The sequence below is a fragment of the Aptenodytes patagonicus genome, chromosome 11 (genome assembly GCF_965638725.1).
Source record: "Aptenodytes patagonicus chromosome 11, bAptPat1.pri.cur, whole genome shotgun sequence".
Taxonomy (NCBI): domain Eukaryota; kingdom Metazoa; phylum Chordata; class Aves; order Sphenisciformes; family Spheniscidae; genus Aptenodytes; species Aptenodytes patagonicus.
In genome coordinates, this window is record NC_134959.1 from 24,848,183 (window position 1) to 24,869,782 (window position 21,600).

A 21,600-nucleotide genomic window follows, 5' to 3' on the forward strand; every position below is an offset into this window, starting at 1 on the left:
ACTGTTGATTTCTTCCTGGATGGAGTTTATCAGGTCCTGCAGACTCCAAGACAATGTGGATATTCGCAGATAGATTAACCTGGTATTCTGCAGGAAGCCATAATCAAACTAAAGATTAGTTTGGTTGCCACTATGGGCCTATAGGATCCTGATTGCTCTGAGTCAACTATTCTGGGTGCGAACCTTACTGGTTTACCTAAAAAACCAAATCCAGCACACACTAACCCTTTTACAGGAAATAATTTACATTATTCAGATTTATTTGAAGATTTTACTACCCTATTTGCACAACTACCAGGGCAATATTGGACAGGTGAAGAAAGGGCATTCGAGGATTTACCCTTAACCTGAGCTGAAAAGTGTATTCTAAGTGCATTAATACCATCCACACAGGTTAGAACCACAATCTCTTCTGCTGCTGTAGCTCCTAGCTACTGATATCTACGGGAAAAAATGTTACAGCCCTCTGATAGAATGTGGCACCAAGTTCCACCTGCCTCTAACAGCTTTTATCCCACAGTTAGGGGTTGCAAAACTAGAAAGAGCTATTGCAAATGTGTCAAGAGAATTAGAAAAAGCCATCAATGACATCGCAGATAGTATTACAGCCCTACAGGAAGAAATCAAATTATTATCACAAATGGTAATATAGAATTTTTTTGCCCTAGACCACCGTTTAGCAGCACAGGACAGAGTATGTGCATTATGGAATAACAGCTGCTGGGGTTTTATGTAAATGAAGACCGGAAGAATGAAACTGATAGAAACAAGAGAAAGACTCATTTAAAAATGTTACATGAAGTAAGGCAGGGATCTCCCCTAAATCTATTTAGGTGGTTAACCTCTTGGCTCCCAGACTTAGGTAGAGGACTGTGAACTAAAAGGATTTGGGTTGTTGTATTCACTCTCGTCTTGCTTTTTAATTATATGTGTGTGTGTTTACAGCATTGTATTACCTTATGCACTCAACTTAGGACTAAAATAACGAATAGTATAGTGTGACCCTGATGGTCAAAAGAAAAGGAGGGACTGTTAGGAAAATCTTATTGCCTAACTATTGCACCAGTTTGTCTTGAGAGTATGAAATTGTATGAACTTTCTTAAGATATATATAGTTTACATTGTATACTGCATAGCCATGGTTCAGTCAGCATGACTAAAGGACCTTGGCTCATTGCAAGGAGGAAAAGGACAGCCCCCACCCTGAAGAAGAAAGGATACCCCTGGACTACCCAGACCACACCAGCATCCCAGCCCCTCCAACTCCTCTGTGAAACCCTCCCCTTATCTGGCATCAGAGATAAGTAACTGTAGCAAGACCGACCCCAGGGACATCTAGACCAAGAAAGAAGCAGGAGGATGATGACGCCAAATTTGCGAAATTTTCATGACAATACCCCTCTCCCCATTCTGAGAGTTATCCTGGAAAGCCAAGAATTGCCCCTAGGGGTGGCCCAGAAGCCTACCGTTCAGCAGTGGACACTTTATCTCCATCATCGCGCTGTCCTCCCAGGAAATGATTGTTCTGGAAGGACTCCCACTGAAACCATAACTCGAATAGGACTGCCTCAAGAATATGAGAGCGATGCACCATCCTCTCCTATGCAAGATCCCCCCCCTTTTGACCCCTGTAATACTTTAGGAGTATGGTTTACAGATGGAAGTGCTCACTTGAAAAAAGGTGTTTGGTTTAATAAAGACGCAGCCGTTTCTGCAGATAGAAAAGCAGAGTTAACTGAGGGAATAAAGGTTCCGCCCAATGAGCTGAGTCCCTGGCCATCACCCGAGCCTTTGAAGCTGGAGCCAGCACAGTTTATACTGACTCCGATGCTGTACGGGCTGCAGCCACCCAGTGCCTTGGGAATTGGCAAGAGCTGCTGCACTCCCTTCAGAGAAGCTGCAGGCAGGCATATATCTCCGCTTGTGTTTTGCCTGGGAGAACCAGGATAAGAGCAGTGGCCTCAAGCCTCACCTGCTATTTGGGCCCTGCATTGCTGTCGTCCCAGCACTTCAGGAACCATCTGATGGAGGCAATTAACAATTGCACTTGTGACTGGTACCCCCTGCTCCTGACCCCTGGAAATATGGTTAGCATAACAAACGCCATTTTATCAGACAAACGGCCATGCTCTGTGACCGAGCTGGTCACGTATCAGTCCCCTTTCCCCTCCTCATCAGGCCCTGAAGGTCCTGTGCGCCAGGCAAACTTCTTCTCCCCCTCCCTATTGGCCTCAAGGTTCCTGGGTGCCAGGCCAACTTCCTCCCTCCTTACAGGCCTTGACGGTCCCAGGCACCAGGCCAACCAGGTTGCGATGACCCCGTCACAGAAAGGCAAGTGCAGCAGCACGCAGGGCACTGCCTATAAAATCAAGCAGCTCTTTTTCCCTCTTCTCCTCTGAGGGTTAATTTGTGGAGGAAATGACAAATGGCACCTTCCCCTCCTGCAGGGCAGAGGTTTTCTGCCTCGATACAACACACAAAATTGCACGGGAATGGTGTGAACCTCATGGAGTCACCTGGGTCTTCCACCTGCTAACAGCACTTAAATAACGACGCTTTAATAATGGGCAGGTACCTACTGGATGCCCAGTGGAACAAGCTCATTTTCCTGCTCTCTCCAACCCACAAACCCTTTAAAACCCCCACTGTCAGCCTGTCATTTTTCTCATGCTGACATGAGAAAAGGGCATATGGAAATCCATTTATAAATGGGGAATCCCTTTATCTATCACTGAGTCCCAGGCACACAACCAACCAGGTTGTGATGACCTCATCACAGAGAATTAACAGGAGGACAAACAGGTTGAACAGGAAGGAGGAGGAAGAGAAGGAAGACAAACAGGTTGAACTGGTGGATGGCAGGAGGAGGAGGAAGGGGATGAAGAGGACAAGGAACATAGAAAGAGAATGAGAACAAGGAGGAAGAAGAGAAAGAAAAGGAAGAAGAGGAAGAACACGAGGAGGAGAAAGAAGAGGTGGAGGAGGAACACAAGGAACAGTCAGAAGAGGAACAGGTGGACCAGGAGTAGGAGCAGGAGGAAGAATAGGAAGAGAAGAAGGATGAGCAGGAGGAGGAACAGAAGATAGAGGAACAAGATACAGAACAGGAAGAGGAGGACAAACATGAGAAAGAGGAGAAAATAAAGAGGATGAAGAGGAGTAGGATGAGAAGGAAGAAGAGGAAGTAGAGGGACTGGAGGAGAAGGAGGATGGAAAAGGAGAAGGAAAATGAAGAGGAATGGAAATAGGAGGAGGAAGATGAAGAGAAGGAAGAGGAGAATGACACACAGGATGAAGAGGAACAGAACGAAGAGGAGGTGGGGGAGGAGGCTGGGGAGAAAGAGGAGAAGAAGGAAGAGGAGAAACAAGAAGAGGATGAGCAAGAAGATGAACAGGAGAATAAGGATGACTAATAGGAGAAGGGGGATTAGGATGAAGTTGTGGAGGAAGAGTGGGAGGAATTGGGAGGAAGAGGAGGAGGTGGATGAGGATGACCACAGCAACGACAAACAGGAGGACAGACTGAAGGAGGAGGAGAAGGGTAAAAGAATGACAAGGAAGAGGAGTAGGAACAGGAGGAAGACGATCAGGCGGAGGAGAAGGGAGAGGAGAGGAGAGGAGAGGAGAGGAGAGGAGAGGAGAGGAGAGGAGAGGAGAGGAGAGGAGAGGAGAGGAGAGGAGAGGAGAGGAGAGGAGAGGAGAGGAGAGGAGAGGAGAGGAGAGGAGAGGAGAGGAGAGGAGAGGAGAGGAGAGGAGAGGAGAGGAGAGAAGTATTGTGAGCTAAATGTTCCAAGGCACACATACAGCAATGTACAATGAGATATTACAAATAAAGATATTTGTTAACAAGTCCCCATGGCCAACTTTTTCCCCTTTTTCCCTTCCAGGTGATGCTGGTCAAGCCCCAAGCACCTGCAGCTGTTCGCTGTACACAACTCCCCTGATACTGGGTATCTCGTACATGTTTAATAAAACAACGTAACCCCAAAGATTTTGACTGTTTGCCTTGAGCTGGGGTGGGGGGAAGGTGCGTATGTGGGTGAGGAAGATCTGCCTTCCGAAATCAAAGGGTGACACAGAAGGCTCCACCTGCACATTTCCCCCTGATTGCCTTAAACAAAACAGAGTTGGGATCCCGATTGCTCACTTCTCCCTGGAATAGTCCCATCCCTTGTCTGAAAGCTCCTGCATGCCTGGCTGAGGCCAGACACAATCCAGAGAGCAATCAGAGCTCAATCGTGCGCTTTCCTTGGTCATGTTTCCTTGGAAAACTTCTTTGCTAGGTTGCTTGAAAACCTGTAACTGCAAGAACCAGGAGGAAAACCTCCCCGACGGGTTGACAGGAACTTCCTGGCTGTAGTAAAACCACCTGCCCTCGGTACCCTGCTTTTCCATGGGAAAAAGGAAATGGGTTTGCGCTGCTCCTACCACGGGTGTCCTGAACGGTGCTACACTGTTGGTAACTGGTTTAGGCTGGTGAGCAGGGCCCCCCCTAGCTGCCCCCGGCCCGTCTCTCCCCCAATTCTCCTCAGGCTGCTCGGCCTCTGGCCCCTCCGGCCCCGCCCCAGGTTGGCTGTGACTGACAGACCACCACCATCTCTGCTGATTGGCTCAGCTGTGGCCAATGGCCTGGCTGTTGCTGGGCCGGCACGGGCAGCCCGGGCCTCTCCTCACAGAGCACCCTGTGCCCCTTCACAGGCAAGCGGGGCCTGACCGGGCAAGGTTCATGTAATTTGTTGCCAATTAAAAAGGGAGCAGGAGAGCAGCAACAAAACCAAACTAAAGCAGCTTCCCCCAGCCCCACTCTTCCCAGGCTCAGCCTCGCTCCTCCCTTCCTGACGCCTCGGCCCCCTCTCCCCCACCGAGCAGTGCAGGAGGACAGGGAATGGGGCTGCGGGCGGCCCACAGCGCCTTGTCTCTGCTGCCCCTTCCTCCTCACGCCGTTCGCCTGCTCCCGCCTGGGCCCCACCAGATGCAGCTCCCACCAAAGAACCTGCTGCCGCCTGGGCTCCTCTCCACGGCCTGCAGCTTCCTGGTGGAGCTGTCGATGGCTGCCTGAGGGTGACAGCATTGGCGGCTGGATCCTTTTCTAGGCATCCATTTCATAGAATCACTGGTTACTTTCGGCTTGGCCAGGAGGCCACCTGGAAGCTGAAGTCACCTGGTCCAACCCCCCTGCTCAAGCAGGGCCATCTGCAGCCAGTTGTCCATGACCATGTCCAGAGGGCTGTGGAACATCTCCAAGGATGGAGACTCCACAAGCTCCCTGGGCAGCCAGTGCTGGTGCTTGTCACCTGCACAGCACCCTTTGCACTTCCCCTTGCTGAACTGCACGAGGTCCCTTTCAGCCCATCTCTCCAGCCTGCTCAGGTGCCTCGGGACGGCAGCATGATCCCCTGGCCTAAGTGCCACTCCTCCCAGTCTGGCGTCATCGACCAACTTGCTGAAGGTGCTCTCTGCCCCATCATCCAGACTATCCAGATCTGCTCCGCTCTCTCTGCCTCAGCAGAGTTTGCTCCTGAGCAGCCCTGTGTGTGGAAGCCCACTTGAAGCTGGTGTTGGAGGGCCTTGGAGCTGCCTCATCCCTTGGGGCTCAGTCACGACATGGAGGACTTGCTCTCCATCTCCTCCTCCTCCTCCTTGCTGAGCAGTGGTAGTCTGTGATCTCTACGAAGTGTCTGCAGAGATCATAGCCCCACTGCAGGGATCTGCTCCGCTCTATCTGCATTGGCAGCGATTGCTCCCAAGCAGCACTGGGTGCGGGAGGTGACTGGGAGCTGTCGTCGGAGGGCCCCGGAGCTGCGTCATCCCTGGGAGTGCAGTCACGACTTGGAGGACCAGTTCTCCTCCTCCTCCTCCCTGCTGAGTGGTCGTAGTCCGTGTCCAGAAAACCAGCTGTGGACATCTTTTCCCCACTGCAGGGATCTGCTGCATTCCTCTGGCAGTGGGAAAAAGGGCTGAATCCATGCTCCTCTTTGTTGCTGTGTTCTTGCATGGTGTGCAGCACATGATCAAATGGTTGACAGCAGACTGGGCACGCAGCTTTCCTTCTGGACACTAGCCTTATACAGCCACAGAAGAAGTGATGCAAGCAGAAGCCAACGTAGGAGGTGATGTTGAGCCTGCCTGGCCAGATGGGGCACCGCCAGCCTGCAGATGCCTCCTGTGCACCTGCCCGGGTTAGCTGGCTCTTGCTGGCTGTTGCAGAGGAGCTGCTGTCCTCTGGAGAGTCCTCCATGCCCACCGCCATATCCTGCAAAGAGAGCTGTGAAAAGGTCCTGCCCTTTGCTCCTGAAAGGACCAGAACAGTGGGGAAATGCCAGAAGCTGTGTGAGGAGACAGCTAAGGGCCTCCCAAAGGCTCTCCTGGAGGGCTGCAAAGGCACAAGGGCCAAAGGCAGACAAATGGGATGGGTCTAGTTGGGATGCTTTGAGAGGGAGCAGCATTGTGGCTGTGAAGAAAACTGCAGTGTGAGAAGGAAAAGAGAGCAATGCCAAGATCCCAGAAAGAAATCCACTGTCCATCTGGTGCCCTGACCCACCTCCCCAGAGTTACCCTAGTCCTACGAGGCAGACCCTGTGGTCCCACAGAACCCGCCTGCTTGCTGCCGGCCCCCCACTGACTGAGGAAGGAATGGCCATATGATGGTGTGGAAGAAGCCCTTTCTCCAATTTTCAAATCAGAGCACCTAGAAAAAAAGAGTGATCTCCATTTAAGGCTGTTCTTGCAGCCTCCTCTGGGGTTCAGTAATTTTCTTGGAGTGGTTTCTACAACAGAGAGAAGACGTTACCAAGACCACAAATGGGAAATTCGACTGGGGTCTTCCCACCAGGTCTGCCCCTGTTGGAGCAAGTCCTCGTCTTTATACCCACTATGGCCTCCATTTCATAGAATCATAGAATGGTTTGGGTTGGAAGGGACCTTAAAGATCATCTAGTTCCAATGCCCCTGCCATGGGCAGGTATACCTTCCACTAGATTAGGTTGCTCAAACCCTGTCCAACCTGGCCTTGAATGTTTCCAGGGATGGGGCATCCACCACCTCCCCGGGCAACCTCTTCCAGGGTCTCACCACCCTCACCATAAAGAATTTTTTCCTAATATCTAATCTAAATCTTCCCTCTCTCAGTTTAAAATGATTACCTCTTGTCCTATCACTAAACTCCCTGATAAAGAGTCCCTCCCCACCTTTCCTGTAGGCCCCCTTTAAGTACTCTTCTCTACATTAGCCAGCTTCAGATAGCAGCCAAGTAGAAGTTTACACCAGGGCAGGAGCCTAAAGCCCAGCAAGGAAAGATAAGGACTGACATGGGGTAGTTCAGATTTGACAGCGCTGAATGATGCAGGTAGTAATTGCCTCCTATGACAGAAAGAGAAACACTCCGGAGGATGAGAAGAAAAACAGCAAAGCCAGGAAAAGGAAATGTATTCTGAACACATTTTGTGTGAATAAGCTTGCTGCCTGAGAACTGTGTCGATGCCATGACCATCCACAGACACATCATTCATCTCGTACCACAGTCCATTGCTGGCCTGTAAAAAAAGGCAATGATATCTGGAGATGAACTGCATGGTTTCTCAACGATAACACAGGCAGAAAACTACAGAACCAAGAGTACGCTAAAAAAAATCCAATGCAGCCGGTAAGGAGACCTTCTCCCCCAAAACCCTGGCTGCCAGTAACACTGCCATGAAAGTTTGCCTTCACCAGCACACATTTTTCCCCTGTTAGGAAAGAAGTTGCTCTTTACCTTTGTGTAGCAGAAATAGTGTCTTACCTTTGTGTAGCAGAAATAGTGTCCTGCATGACAGCTGCCACCACTGTGCACCAGGACAGCATATAAGGTGTAGAGGAATGGTTCTCCTGCTGTCTGTGTATGGCCAAAGATACAAGTACTCGGGATACTCCACAACCTAGAGAGAGACCAAAAGGGCTCAGAAATGATCCTGAAATACTACATGAAATAGCCTTCCAAGACTAAAGGCTAGCAGTATATAAATACATCTTTTCAGCTCGTGAACACTTGGTTTTCCCTACAGCAACGTGTAATGGTTTGGGTGGCAGGAAACTGTTCTTGGCCAAAGCAGCTCTGTCAGAGCAGAGTACATGCTTGTCTTCCCATGGGAACTCTTCTCTCCCCAGAAGGGAACAGGAAAAACCCAACATGAACAACATGTGAAAGAGCATACTGCTTTGGGAAATCTCCTGCTCCAGGAAGAGAAAGTTGCACTCCAATTGCGTACACACCTTGCTGATCTTCCCACCAGTGAAATCTTCAAACCTTTTCAGAAACAATGTGAGAACCTTGGGCACACAACGGATTGTAAACCTCTTGGAGGCGGCAACCATCTTGCCACACCTTGAAATCAAGCACCGAGCCAAGTGCTGAAATGCACCCTATCTTCCCCCCAGAAGGCCAGACAAGCTTTCATGTCTCACACAGCCTTAAGCTATTTTAAGGCTATTCAGTACCATAAGGCCATACTAAAAAAAAACCAACCCAAAACAGCTGCATCTCATTATTATGCATTAAACCTACGTGAAAAGATAACTTATGCCCGATGACATGCAACACCTTCATGCAGGATCTAGTATTAATACGTCGTTGGTAATCATCTTACTTGCTACATTTAAAGCAGTTTTTGCCATCCAGTTGCTCAGGTTTCACAAAGTCCACCAGCGCTGTGGTGACAGATGAGGCTGCCTGGAGGAGTGAGAAAGGAGAGCACTGAGCTCGGGGAAATGCCCTCGTCCATACGCTTACTAGGAGCTGACAAGAAGACCCAAGTAGCTGATGCTGAGGAAACCGACCATGAACCTGAAAGCAGTGTCCAGAAGGAGGCAGAAAGAGGGTATTATGCTGAACATTTCCCTCATTTCCCAGGGATTCCTGGGGCTATCAAGAGCTACCGCTCTGTGGCACTGCACAGTTCAGCTACCGATGGTGTGCAGGGTCATCAATAATGAAAGCAAGACAACCCATCAGCCTCGGAGCCAGATGGGTGTTGAGGGAGAGCAAAGGGAAGAAGGATGAGAGTACATCAAGGGTGCAGAAAGGATAATGCGTGCTTGTCCAGTTTAAAGCCAGCACCTACAGGGATACCACTGCCATGGCCTCCCCTGAAGGACACAGTCCATTCCACTTCCCACCCACCACTAAGCTCTCTTTTGTTTGTGGTATATGTTTTTATGTGACCTGTGTTCATTCTGGAAAGCTACAGGGGCCTTGGGACGTCTTGAATCACAGTTACAAACCCTCTTACTTTTATATCCAAAGGGACATTCAGGAAGGCCTCACAGGAATCGGAAACCACTTTGCAGCTCAAGGACGTGACTGGAAGGCAAATTGAAATGCTCAGTGATAAGGGAAGTTGACTGACTGTGCCGGTTTACGTCCTCCATACCTACTACGCCAGTCACATGATCAGCTGTTTATCACAGGCAGACAGCAGGGCACAGGCAATTCCAAGGAGAGCAATAGTAATGGAAAAGTACCTCTGGATCTCAGAAAACCCCCAAATGTTTGATGGACAATGGTAGCTGCTTGAGAAGAGATGTCCAAGCTGGAAATAAATGGTAATTGGAGCTCAGAAGTAGGGCAGAGAGTTATCTCCCCCAAGAGTTTTGTTTTGTCTGAAAAGCCTGGGTGTAGGGTTTCCTTGATGGGAGTACATCAAGGAGTCCAAAGGGCTCGGGAACATTGAAAATGCAATTTGCTTGTGCTTACTCGCTGCTTCCACTCAGACAAGCTCGCTGCATGGCATCGACAGTATAGCATAAGAACTCATGGGCGTCTTCCTGCCTGCTATGCTGGGAATGTTCTCCTGTTCCTAAGAAAGAAGAGGTTAGTAGTTCTCCCCTACAAGAAGGGAAGAAAACATGTAAAAGCACCTGAAATGACTCACGTGTGAGGACACTGATGACAGGCCAAGGCTGGATGGCACTGGCTGAGGAATGCAGGACCTGTTAACATGCAGTTCCATTATGCACATCATGCAGAAGCCTTGCTGGCGTCCTGAACAGGGAGGGAGGGAGGGAAGGAAGCTTCTCAGGTTAGCAAAATATCCATGGCGATGGGAAACCTAATGGAGATCTTGAAGTTGTAAGAACAGTCTCCAATCCTCTTCTCCCAAGGTGCCAATGTCCCAACAAGCCCGGGACATTATAGTGCATAGAAAACTTTCTTCAGAGAGATGCTAAACTGACATTTCCAGTTTTCTGTGGAATAAGCAAAGAGGGTTTAACTTGCAGGAAAAGGGACCTAGACCTGGGACTAGAAAGAGGTGCCTTTCTGAACATGAACACACCTAGATATGACAAGCAGCTTCTAGGCTTGAGTGTTCAAAGAACACGAACTCAGGGGGGGGGGCATTGACAAAGAAGGGCTGTTTCTCTCCTAAATCAAATCCCAGATGCTGGGTATCCTTGGGGATTGCCCAGCTGATGTGCAAGGCAATGTTCATGAAAGTACTCACACGCCTGGCTGTGCTCCCGAGAGAGCAGGTAGTTGGCCAGAGGCGGTGTGTAGGTCAGGCACTGCAAGACGGAGCTGAGAAAGCATGTATTGCCCAGGTTGTGGAGTCCTGCTCCAGCTCTCCGTCTTTGCTGTCAGTCCATGCAAATCTTCTCCGGGAGAAAGAGGATCCTTTGTGGCAGAGCCATTCCCTCGGCAATGACTGCAGGAAATGACATTTGAAAAGAGAGGAGACAATATTGTTGCACGAAAGCATATTTAACAGCCAAAAACTGTTAAAAAAAAAGAACTTTTTTTTAAAAAAAAGTTTAAAAAGTTCTCTACAGGAGCACCCAGAAGAACCAGCTCTAACCTCCAACACAGAAACATCCGGGGAAGCCTAACGCTGCCATTGACAGTTACTGGTCAAGAAACAGTTTTGGAAAATAGTCTGTTCCCCTGCTTACTTTGCCAGAAGTCCAACAAACCCACACTCTGATCTCTGTGCCTTGGGCTACCTTCCTTTCCCTCTAAAGTCAGGAATTGGATTATCAGGTCAAGTCTTCCCTTTTCCTGACTGTAACTTGATGAAAACAAGCAAGTACCTAACACAGAAGGTAACCGTACTGATGTCAGATCGTTCTACGAGCAATGACATCTTTCAGTCTTGTGCATAGTGGCAGAGGAGTGATAAAGTGCATTTTCCTGTGTCTAATTGAAAACACCTGGGTAAGTCTGGGTCCTATCAAGAAATGTCCCAGAATTCACTCTAGGTTGTCAGCACATCAACATTCAGGGATGGAGCACCAGCCACGTCCATTGCCTTTGGGGATTCACAAAGTCCAAGCCTGCTGGTGAAGCCGTTACTCACAGTAGTCGTTCCCCATTGCGGTACCTCCTCTTCCAGGCTGAGGGGTTGTAGTCCCTGTACTCCACAAACCCACTGTGGAGATCATAGCCCCACCGCAGGGATCTGCTCCGGGCCCTCTCCCTTGGCACGGTTTGCTCCCAAGCAGCTCTGGGTGTGGGAGCCCGCTGGGAGATGGTGTTGGAGGGCCCTGGAGCTGCATCATCCCTGGGGACTTGGTCACAATTTGGTGGACTCCTTCTCATCGTCCTCTTCCTCCTCCTCCTCCCTGCGGAAAGGTGGTAGTCTGTGTGCTCCATGAGCTGTCTGCGGAGATCACAGCCCTGCCGCGGGGATCTCCTCCGGGCCCTCTCCCTGCCACGTTTCCTGTGGCATGGGAAGAAGAGCTGACTCTGTGCCCCTCATCGTAGTCCTCTTCTCGCACGGTGTGCAGCACATGGTCAAATGTTGGACAGCAGACCAGGTAGGCAGCTTGTCTTCTCCATACCAGCCTTATACAGCCCAAGCAGAGGCGATGTAAGCAGAAGCCCACACAGGCGGTGTTGTTGACCCTGCCCAGGCAGGTGGGGCTCAATCAGTTTGTAGATGCCTCCCATGGACATGCCCAGGTTAGCTGGCTTGTGCTGGCTGTGGCAGAAGATCTGCTGTCCTCTGGAGAATACTCCATGCCCACCATGTCCTGCAAAGACAGCCATGCAAAGGTCCTCCTCTTTCCTCCTGAAAGGACCAGAGCTGTGGGGAAACCCCAGAAGCCGTGGCCGTGGGCAGCTAAGAGACTCCCAGAGGCTCTCCTGGAGGGCTGCAGAGAAGCAGCAGAAGCCCTGTCAGCCTGCACAGCCCAAGGACTCCCCTCCACACCCACCTTCCTCTGCTCCCCCCAGGCATGCTGCCCCCTACTACAAGAGGAGCTCCCAGGGAAATGGGGCTGCCTTTGCTCAGCACCCAGAGCTGCTGCTCTCCACTCAGCCAAGGTGCCAAGTCCACAGCCCTTCTCTTCCATGCAGGCCTTGCATGCGAGCCCTGCAGGCGCCCTGGACAAAATGCGAAGGGCCTTCCTTGGGAAGGACCAAAGGCAGACGAATGGGATGGATCTAGGTGGGATGGAGAGGGGAGGGAGCAGTGTGAAAATAAGAGCAGGAAAATGACAGGGTCATTGGTTTGTTCCAGTTGGAAAGGACACCAGGAGGACCTCAGCCCTGCAGTCCTCCAGCTCCAAGCAGCACTGGCTAGGAGGTCTGACCATGATGCTCAGGGCTTCATACAGCAGGGTATAGAAAGTCCCTGAGGATGGAGACCTGAAATAGCATGGCTTCACAGCTTAGCAGTAGCCACTCTTGGAAGGAGTGTGGCTGTAGCAGGGGCAGATGTGAAGAAAGCTGCAGTGTGGGAGGGAAAACAGAGCAATGCAAAGATCCCAGAAAGAAATCCACTGCCCATCTGGTACCGTGACCCACCCCCCCACAAGTTACCTTAGTCCTACGAGGCAGACACTGTGGTCCCACAGAGCCCGCCTGTTTGCTGTCGGCCCCCCACTGACCAAGGAAGGAAGGGGTGTAAGATGGTGCTGGTGAGGAAGAAGCCCTTTCTCCAAGTATCAAATCAGAGCGCCTGGACAAAAAAGAGTGATTTCCATTTAGGGCTGTTCTTGCAGCCTCCTCTGGGGTTCAGTCCCAGCCTGTCATTTTCTTGGAGCGGTTCCTACAACAGAGGAAGACTTAACCAAGACTACAAACGGGAAACTCGATCGAGGTCTTCCCACCAGGTCTGCCCCTGTTGGAGCAAGACCTCATCTTTATACCCGCTACCGCCCCCATTTCTCCTCTTCTCTACATTAGCCACCTTCAGATAGCACACAAGTGCTGGGCAGCAGCCTAAAGCCCTGCAGGGAAAGAGTACCTGAAATGGCTTACGTGTGAGGACACTGACAACAGCCCAAGGCTGGATGGCACTGGCTGAGAAATGCAGGACCTTGTTAACGTGTGTTTCTGGGAATCCTTGGGAAGTGCCCAACAGATTTGCAAGGAGGTGTTCATGAAAGTACCCACATGAATGGCTGTGCAGGTGTCCGGCAGGTCCCCCTTTGTCAGGGTGACTCGGTCCCCTCACCAGCTGAGCACTGGGGCTTGCAGTTTCCTGCAACAATAGCATCATGTCAAAAAAAGCCAAAAGAAAAGTATGTGAAAGACACCTGCAGGGCACTGCACATTTAAAGCTCCTTCGTAACTGGAGGAGGTGGAGCTGCCCACCTCATGGAATTCCCTTCCTGGGGGACTTGTTCCTCAAAGTGCTACACAAGCGAGGTATGCAGTGCCTTGTAGTGCCAAAGAGTACATCTCCAAGCACAAAGGATTTTGCAAATGCATCACTAAATAATCTTCTTCTCTTACTACAAAGAAGGAGAAGAAAAGGACCAGGTGGGAGCAACAGGTATAGAGGAAAGACACAAGACCAGCCTCCTCCTGTGAACGTCCCTGTGCAATGTCAGTGCAAGGCAGACGCACCGCCAGTCCTGTCTTTAGCTGTCTGGAGAGCACCCGCTCTCGGCCCTCAACACCAAGGCTGAGCCCAGCTCCCGCAGCAGGACGGAGCAGAGACGTTTCCCCATTCCCCTGGGGCAGCTGTGAAAGACAAAATGCTAACTGCAGTACGACTTGCTTAGAAGAATGAACACTACCGCAGAGTATGAGCTTTTACCTTGGGACCGATAGGCCCCCAAGACCCAGCTGAAGCCAGCTCTTGCCAGCTGAGTGTGTTGTAAATAGTTGTAAGATAAACTGCTGGATTAATCAAGTGTGCGTCAAACATACAAGGCCAAAGCTAATGAGTACATTGCATACAAGACCACAGTTAACGAGCACATCGTGAGAGACAGATAAGTACTAGCAGAAACCAGACAAGGACAACCAAAACTGTGGCAAACGACAGTGATGAGCCAATTTGTGACCATATAAGGAGAAGGGCCCAAAGGTTCAAGAAAAGTTCACCTCCTGCAAAGACCACAAGAGACCACCAGAGACCACCAGAGACCACCTAAGACACCTGAAGATGCTCCTAAGGACTCAAAACACACACGTGAAAGACTATGCAAATATTATAGTTAGTTCTTAGAAATATAATTAATATGCATGATTATTCCAAGAAATTATTATGAATATGTATATCGAAGAACCATATAAGGGACAGTTGATGCAACATATGGTGTGCACGCTAGGAGGAGAGATCCTCCATGCACCCGGCTGAATAAAGTAATGCCTGCTCTTTAATACACCCAGTGTTAAGGAGTTTTATTCCCGATTTTCGGTGACAAGAGCACCCCATACCAACGATAACACAGTGGAAGATTTCCCCTTCGAGGAAACCAGGCGTATAACAACGGCCAGAATCGCAACAAACCAGAATCCAGGATATGCATTTGGCTCTAAACAAACAACCACAAAACATGAACACAGTGGGATAAAAATGTATCATGAAAATTGAAGGAAGTCCCCAACACGTACCCTTGTTAGAAGAGACGCCCCTCCAGGTAGGGCTCCTATCAATTACACATTCTTTTATACTACTTGAAAACAGCCCATCAAATTTGTTAGGGAGACATTTACTCTGCAAAGTGCAGGCAAATTTAAACTGTTCCCCCCAGGGCACGCGGCTCCAGAGACCTATCAAGAATTACAGGAAAGCCCTAGAGACTTCACCCTACCAAAAGAACTGCAAACACTCTTGCCCCATATTTGGGGGTGGGATCCCACTGAAGTAGGACTCCTAAAATCCACAAAACCAGTTATCCTACGAACTAAAGAGGGTCCCCCACCTTCACTCAAATAATACCTGTTATCTCATGAAGCCATTGAAGCCGTATCACTCCTGATCCCTTTTTACACCAAGGGATATTAAAAGAATGCCAATCACCATTTAACACCCCTATTCTACCCATTAAAAACACTAAACCAGGCCCAGACAGGAAACCTGTCTACCGATTCGTACAGGATTTAAGAGCCATCGAGTGGGTATAAGTACCCCACCCAATAGTGCCCAATCCATCAACTGTTATTACCTTAATCCCCGCAAATTCTGAATTTTATACCGTAATTGATGCATGCAAAGCGTTTTTCAGCATCCCCATTCTTTCAGATTCCAAATATATTTTTGCCTTTACTTGGATGTCAGGGCAACTTACTTGGACCCGAACTCGACTTTATCCCCGGATCACATCCAAGCAATCTAAAATACTCCCCGGCCACAAACTAAAACCAGATGTGAGTCCTTTTGGGAGCTGTAGGATTTTGTAGACCATGGGTTGCTGCTTTTGGAGAATTAGCGAGGCCGATCCTAAACAGTATACATCAGGATCAAGCAGAACCTTTGCCATGGAGTGTGGACCAGATGACTACCTTTGAAAAACTTAAACGAGCCTTATTGACAGACCCTGCACTTGGCCCTCCAAATTATGATAAACTTTTTATCTTACATGTACATGAAAGACAAAGAACTGTCTCTGGGGTACTGCCACAAGAATTGGGGGGGGCAACCAAGGCCTGTAGCATATTACTCTATGCAATTAGATCCAGTTATGTGAAGATCTATTCCTTGTATGCATGCCATGCATGCTGCAGCTGCTTTAATAGAGAAAGTGAAAATTATAGTCCTAGCACACCCCCTAGAAGTTCAAGTACCCCGTGAAGTTCAAACAGGCTTGACAAATCCTGTAACTCAAGCTTTGTTGCCTCAACGCCTTCATAAATATGAAGCAACGCTGAACAGCTGACAACATTACACTGAAACATTGCAACACTTTAAATCCAGCTTCCTTACTTCCACTACCCATCCTGCCGCATCATGACTGTATAGAAGTCATACAAGAATCCGGAAAAATAGAGGAAGACCTCCAAGAGACCCCTCTTGCAAATCCAGATGTGAATCTATATGTTGGCGGTTCTCCATATTACCTAAGTGGACAGGGCACCATGGGCTTTGCAGTTACTACAGAAAGTAAAGTGTTAATAAGCAACTAAGTGTTAATTAGCCCAAACTGAGTGCACAAGCAGCTGAATTAATTGCCATATCTGAAGCCTGTAACTAAGCACAGATAAATCGGTTAACTTCTACACAGACTCGTGATACGCCTTCGGAGTGTGCCATGCCACAGGGAAATATGGAAACAAAGAGGTTTTATAACCTCAGCAGCACAAGGTTGAGTACGTCCCCTAACTAATACTAGCTGGTTCTTTTATGTCAATCAAAATCAAAGAATCAAGACAAATATTGAACTAATTAAAACTCTTTTGCAAGTCCTACATAAAGTAGGACAAGAACAAACTTTTGATGCTTTAAAATTGGCTAACGTCATGGTTTCCTAAATTGCTCAATGGGCACAAAAACTTATAATGATCTTAATAATAATATTATTCACTTTTGTTGTCTTTTGTCTGAGTATTTAATGTGGTCTTTCTCTTTGTGATACTGTAACTCCCAAGTATTATATTTATAGGTCCTGACAGACTGAAGAAGAGGAGGGTCTGTGAAAGACAAGATGCTAACTACAATGCGACTTGCTTAGAAGAATGAACACTACCTCAGAGTATGAGCTTTTATCTCGGGGTCGATGTGACCTGAAGACCCAGCCTAAGCCAGCTCCTGCCAGCTGAGAGCACCCCACACCAATGACAAAACAATAGAAGATTTCTCCTTCAATGAAACCAGGCGTATAACCATGGCCAGAACCACAACTGACCAGAATCCAGGATAAACCCTCCCCACCTGCACGGGACATCGGTTTAGACCAAGAAGATGAACACACCACTGACCACACATCTGTACCACCTCCACGGGACAAGCACGTACTGATCCTGCATGGGACAGTATGTACCAATTACATGAGCAATAGTAACTAATTAGCCCACTCCTTAGGACGAGTGATTAGACTGGTCTACACAACTGCATTGCAACATCTATAAACCCTGCTTTCCTCTGTGTCAGGGTCCCCCATGCATTAGGCTGGGGCACCGCTATGCGGCACAGCTGAATTATAGAAGAATAAATTCCCTTGGTAATTCTATGCTGTGTCCTTTCCCCTCTCCTTGGATGGCAAAGAAGTTTTACAGGCAAAACAATGAGTAGGAGGAAGAGGCAACAGGAGGTAACAGGAGGAGGAGGCAATGGGAAGATGAGGAAGAGGCAACAGGAGGAGGAAGAAGAGGAGGAGGAGGAGAAAGCAACATGTGGCAACAGGAGGCAATAGGAAGAAGCAACCTGAGGCAACAGAATTAAGTAAGAGGAGGAGGAGGAAACAGGAGGCAAAAAGAAGCAACAAGAAGAGGAGGAAAAGGAGGCAACAGGAGGCAACAAGAGGCATCAGGAAGAGGAGGAGGGGGAGGAGGAGGCAACAGGAAGAAATAGGAGGCAACAGGAGGAGGAAGAGGAGGTGGGAGAGGAGGAGGAGCAGGAGGAAGAGAAGCAGGACAAGGCAACAGAAGCAAACAGAGGAGGAGGAGAAGAAGGTAACAGGAGGCAAGAGGAGGAAGAGGAGGCAGCAGGAGGCAACAGGAGAGGGAGGAGGAAAAGGCAACAGGAGGTAAAACAAGGAAACAGGAAGAGGAGGCAACAGGAGGCCACAGGAGGAGAAAGCAACAGGACACAACAGGAGACACCAGGAGGAGGAGGAGGAGGCAACAGAAAAAAAATTAGAGGAGGAGAGAGAAGGAGGAAACAGGAGGCAACAGGAAGCAACAGGAGAAGGAGGAGGAGGAGGAGGAAGAGGCAACAGGAGGCAACAGGAGGCAAAAGCAGGAAGAGGAGGAGGCAACAGTAGGACGTGGGAGAGGAGGAGGAGCAGAAGGAGGAGGCAACAGGAGACAACGGGAGGAGGAGGAGGCAATGGAACACAAAAGAAGGAAAGAGGAAGACGAGAAGGAAGAGGAGGCAACAGGAAGCAACAGGAGGCAACAGGTAGAAAAGGCAAAAAAGGTAACAGGAGGCAACAGGTAGAAAAGGCAAAAACGGTAACAGGAGGCAACTGGAGGAGGAACTAGATATAAGGAACATTTTTTTTACAGTGAGGGTGGTGAAACACTGGAACAGGTTGCTCAGAGATGCCCCATCCCTGGAAACATTCAAGGTCAGGTTGGACGGGTCTCTGAGCAACCTGATCTAGTTGGATATGTCCCTGCTTATTGCAGGGGTATTGGACTACATGACCTTTAAAGGTCCCTTCCAACCCAAACTATTCTATGATTCTATGATTCTAAGGAGGAGGAAGAGGAGGACGAGGCAACAGGAAGCAACAGGAGGCAACAGTATGATAAGGTATAGGAGGGAAGAGGAGGAGGAGGAGGCAACAGGAGGAAACAGAAGGCAATAGGAGTAGGAGGAGAAGAACGCAACAGGAAGCAAGAGGAGGCAACAGAACAGGAGGAGGACGACGAGGAGGAGGCAACATGAAGGAACAAGAGGAGGAGGCAACAGGAGAAGGAGGAGGGGAGGTGGAGAAGGAAACACTCCCATATTTCCTCTAGATTTTAAGCACATCAAAACTCAGGGCGGAAGCAATTCAGAAAATCCAAGCCTATTGCTGAAGCCATTACTCACAGGATTCAGTCCACATCTCGACCATGGCTCCTCTTGGCAACAGAGGGGAAAGCTCTGGATGACAAAGGATGTCAGGACACACTCCAGAAAGAGAAGACCAGTGCAAGAAGGTCCCCATCACTAATTGCAAAGAAATAATTCTAGCTCAATGAAATGAGTACCCAAAATGAACCACATCGAACAGCATCCACCATCAAAACTGTTTCAGTGGTAGTTTTAACTGCTACAGAGCTGCAGGCAGACAAACTTACTGTCACTGTCACAGGACTGCAAAAGAAGTAATAATTAGCAAACAGAAACTCTACCTGTAGCCCATCTCTATCTAGGCTTTAAAGGTAAAATAGCTCAGTGTACAGCTCTGGAGATATAGACCAGCCTATACTTATATCCTGTGTCTACCTACTTGATAATCTGTCTAGAAACTGAAATCATGATTACATTTGAAAGAGGATGGAACTCAGGGGGAAGGGGGGAGAAAAGAAGACATTGGTGGAAAAAAGGAAAAGTATAGGCATGCAATTAAAAAAGGAAGGAGCCAAGTTATCCCAAAGACCAGCTCAGCCCAACTCGCTTTTGCTGGCAAAAAGCTGTGCAGCTTGGAGGACAAAAAGCTGACTTTGGTGCTGGGATGCACACAAATGTCTGAGTTAAGATGTGAAACAGCAGAAGAACCTTGACAGGGCTCCTTTCCACTGTCCTTCTACCTGTGTGCATGCTGGGACCTCCTCATTTCCCTGAAGTCTCCCAGACTAACAGGGAAGTGGCTTCTGCCCAGTCCATGTGCCACAAGGAGAAACAGTATTGACCACGAAGGGGGTAGCAAATAACTGCATCTGCAGAAGCAAAGGGGCAGCCGCCCCTCAGCTTCGGAGATGCCCAAAGCTGCCCTGAGCCCCAGGAGCCCCTGGCGACCTGGCATTTGCTTGGCCCTGAAGCCCTGTGGGGCCTGCAAGCACGGGGGAGCCCCGGGGACAGACATGAAGTACAGTGTTCAGCCCCCGTGGAGGGAGTGATGGGGCTCTGTCCTTCCTTCTGGCCACAGGAGGATGCCCTGCGCCATGCCAGGACAGGGTGTCTCTCCTCCTCACCACCCGGGGGAAGGCAAGGCCTGAGGGAGGCCCTGGGTGCTGGGCTCAGCACGGGCGGTGGGACCGGGGGCAGAGCCCTGCCTCCTGCCAGGTGCCGGCCTAGCCGATGTGAGCGGCTCCCGTCACGCAGCTCCTCCTGCCCAGGGCTGTGGCTGGCAGCACAGACAGACCTGTATTTTTGGAAAGACTTGCCAATCCAGAGCAATCCAGGGAAGCTCCCTTCCTGGCAGCTCCCCTCCTGGCCTGTCCCCTCCCCTTCCCTCTCCTCCCCTCCCCTCACCCTCCCTCCTTTCTCTTTCCCTTCCCGCCCTCCCTGAGCAGGCCCAGGCCCCATGAGAGTACTTAGGCATGGCAGAGCTGTGCGCACACCTTGCGCTGCTGAGAGAACAGCTCCAGGTGCAATGGCCCTTCTTGAAGGCCGTCTCTCCGCAGGCCCAGTGTCCTGGCTGGCTGAGGAGCAAGCTGCTGCGCAGCAGGCAGTGGGCACAGGGCAGCTCTTTGAGGAGAGGCCCGGGCTGCCTGTGCCTGCCCAGCAACGGCCAGGCCATTGGCCGTGGCTGAGCCAATCAGTGGAGCTGGTGTTGGCCTGTCACAGCCGGCCTGGGGCAGCAGTGGGGGCGGAGGCTGAGGGGCCTGAGGAGAAATGGGTGAGAGACGGGCTGGGGGCAGCCAGGGTGAGGCAGGGACCAGGACCAGGCCAGGCTCAGGCGCGCTGCAGGCGCAGGAGCAGGTATCTTCCAGCGTGGACGGGGCTGGGGGGGCCCGGAGACCTCACTGCCCACAGGCCCCGCCATGGCCCAGTTCACCAGCCCTGGGCCCAAGTGCTCAGCCCCAGCGACAACCCCACAGCCAGGGTCAGAGCGGTTCCTGCTGCTGCCCCGAGAGTCACCAGCCCCAGGTCAGCCCTGAGCCAGAGTGCAGTTACCTGAGCTGGGATGAGGTTGAAGAGACTGGAAAACACTTCATCGAGAGGAAGCAATGGAAGAAGGTACAGTGTACGTGGCACCTGGGATTAACTGACACCCTCAGTTTCGTATCTGGATCAGTGCTGTACTTGCACATGGACTAAGCCCCAGGTGAGAGCAGAAATTCTTATTACTAATCCTGGGTGCCAGAGCGCTGTTCCTGCTCTCTCCTCCCCGGTGCGACCCAGGCACACGACTGCCCTGCCTGCTCCTGCCCTGGTGCTTTGGGACCTCCGGGGTGAAAAGACAGACTCGTGTAGTTACGGGATCTCTTGAGGTGTCCTGGGTTTGCTTTGCTAATCACTTCTGTAACGTTTCCTGGGCTATTCACTAGATATGTGCATAGAGAGGCAAATGAGGCCATGAACTGACTTTCCAACTAAGGGTTTCCTTCTTACAATAAAACACGCTTCCATTTTCTCATAGGTAACAGCCCGAAAGATAGAAGCTGAAGCAGCATGTGCCTCTTGTGAAAATAGGTAACAAGAGATGGTTGTATTCAATTGATCCTTAGTTGCTTCCTGCGTAGGAAAACTGTACATTAATTTAATCTTTTGTGTATAGGCAGGGCCTTGCTAATGTCACTGTGTAGGCACCAAGTATGTGGATGTCAGGCTTTCTTCATATTTGAGACTGATTTTTCTT

General features: G+C 49.9%; 1 pseudogene; it reads right to left on the minus strand.

Moving 5' to 3' along the window:
• The window catches only part of LOC143165652 (E3 ubiquitin-protein ligase RBBP6-like), a 29,107-nt pseudogene extending 17,541 nt beyond the window's left edge, over positions 1–11,566 (minus strand).
• Positions 11,567–21,600: the final 10,034 nt, after the last annotated feature.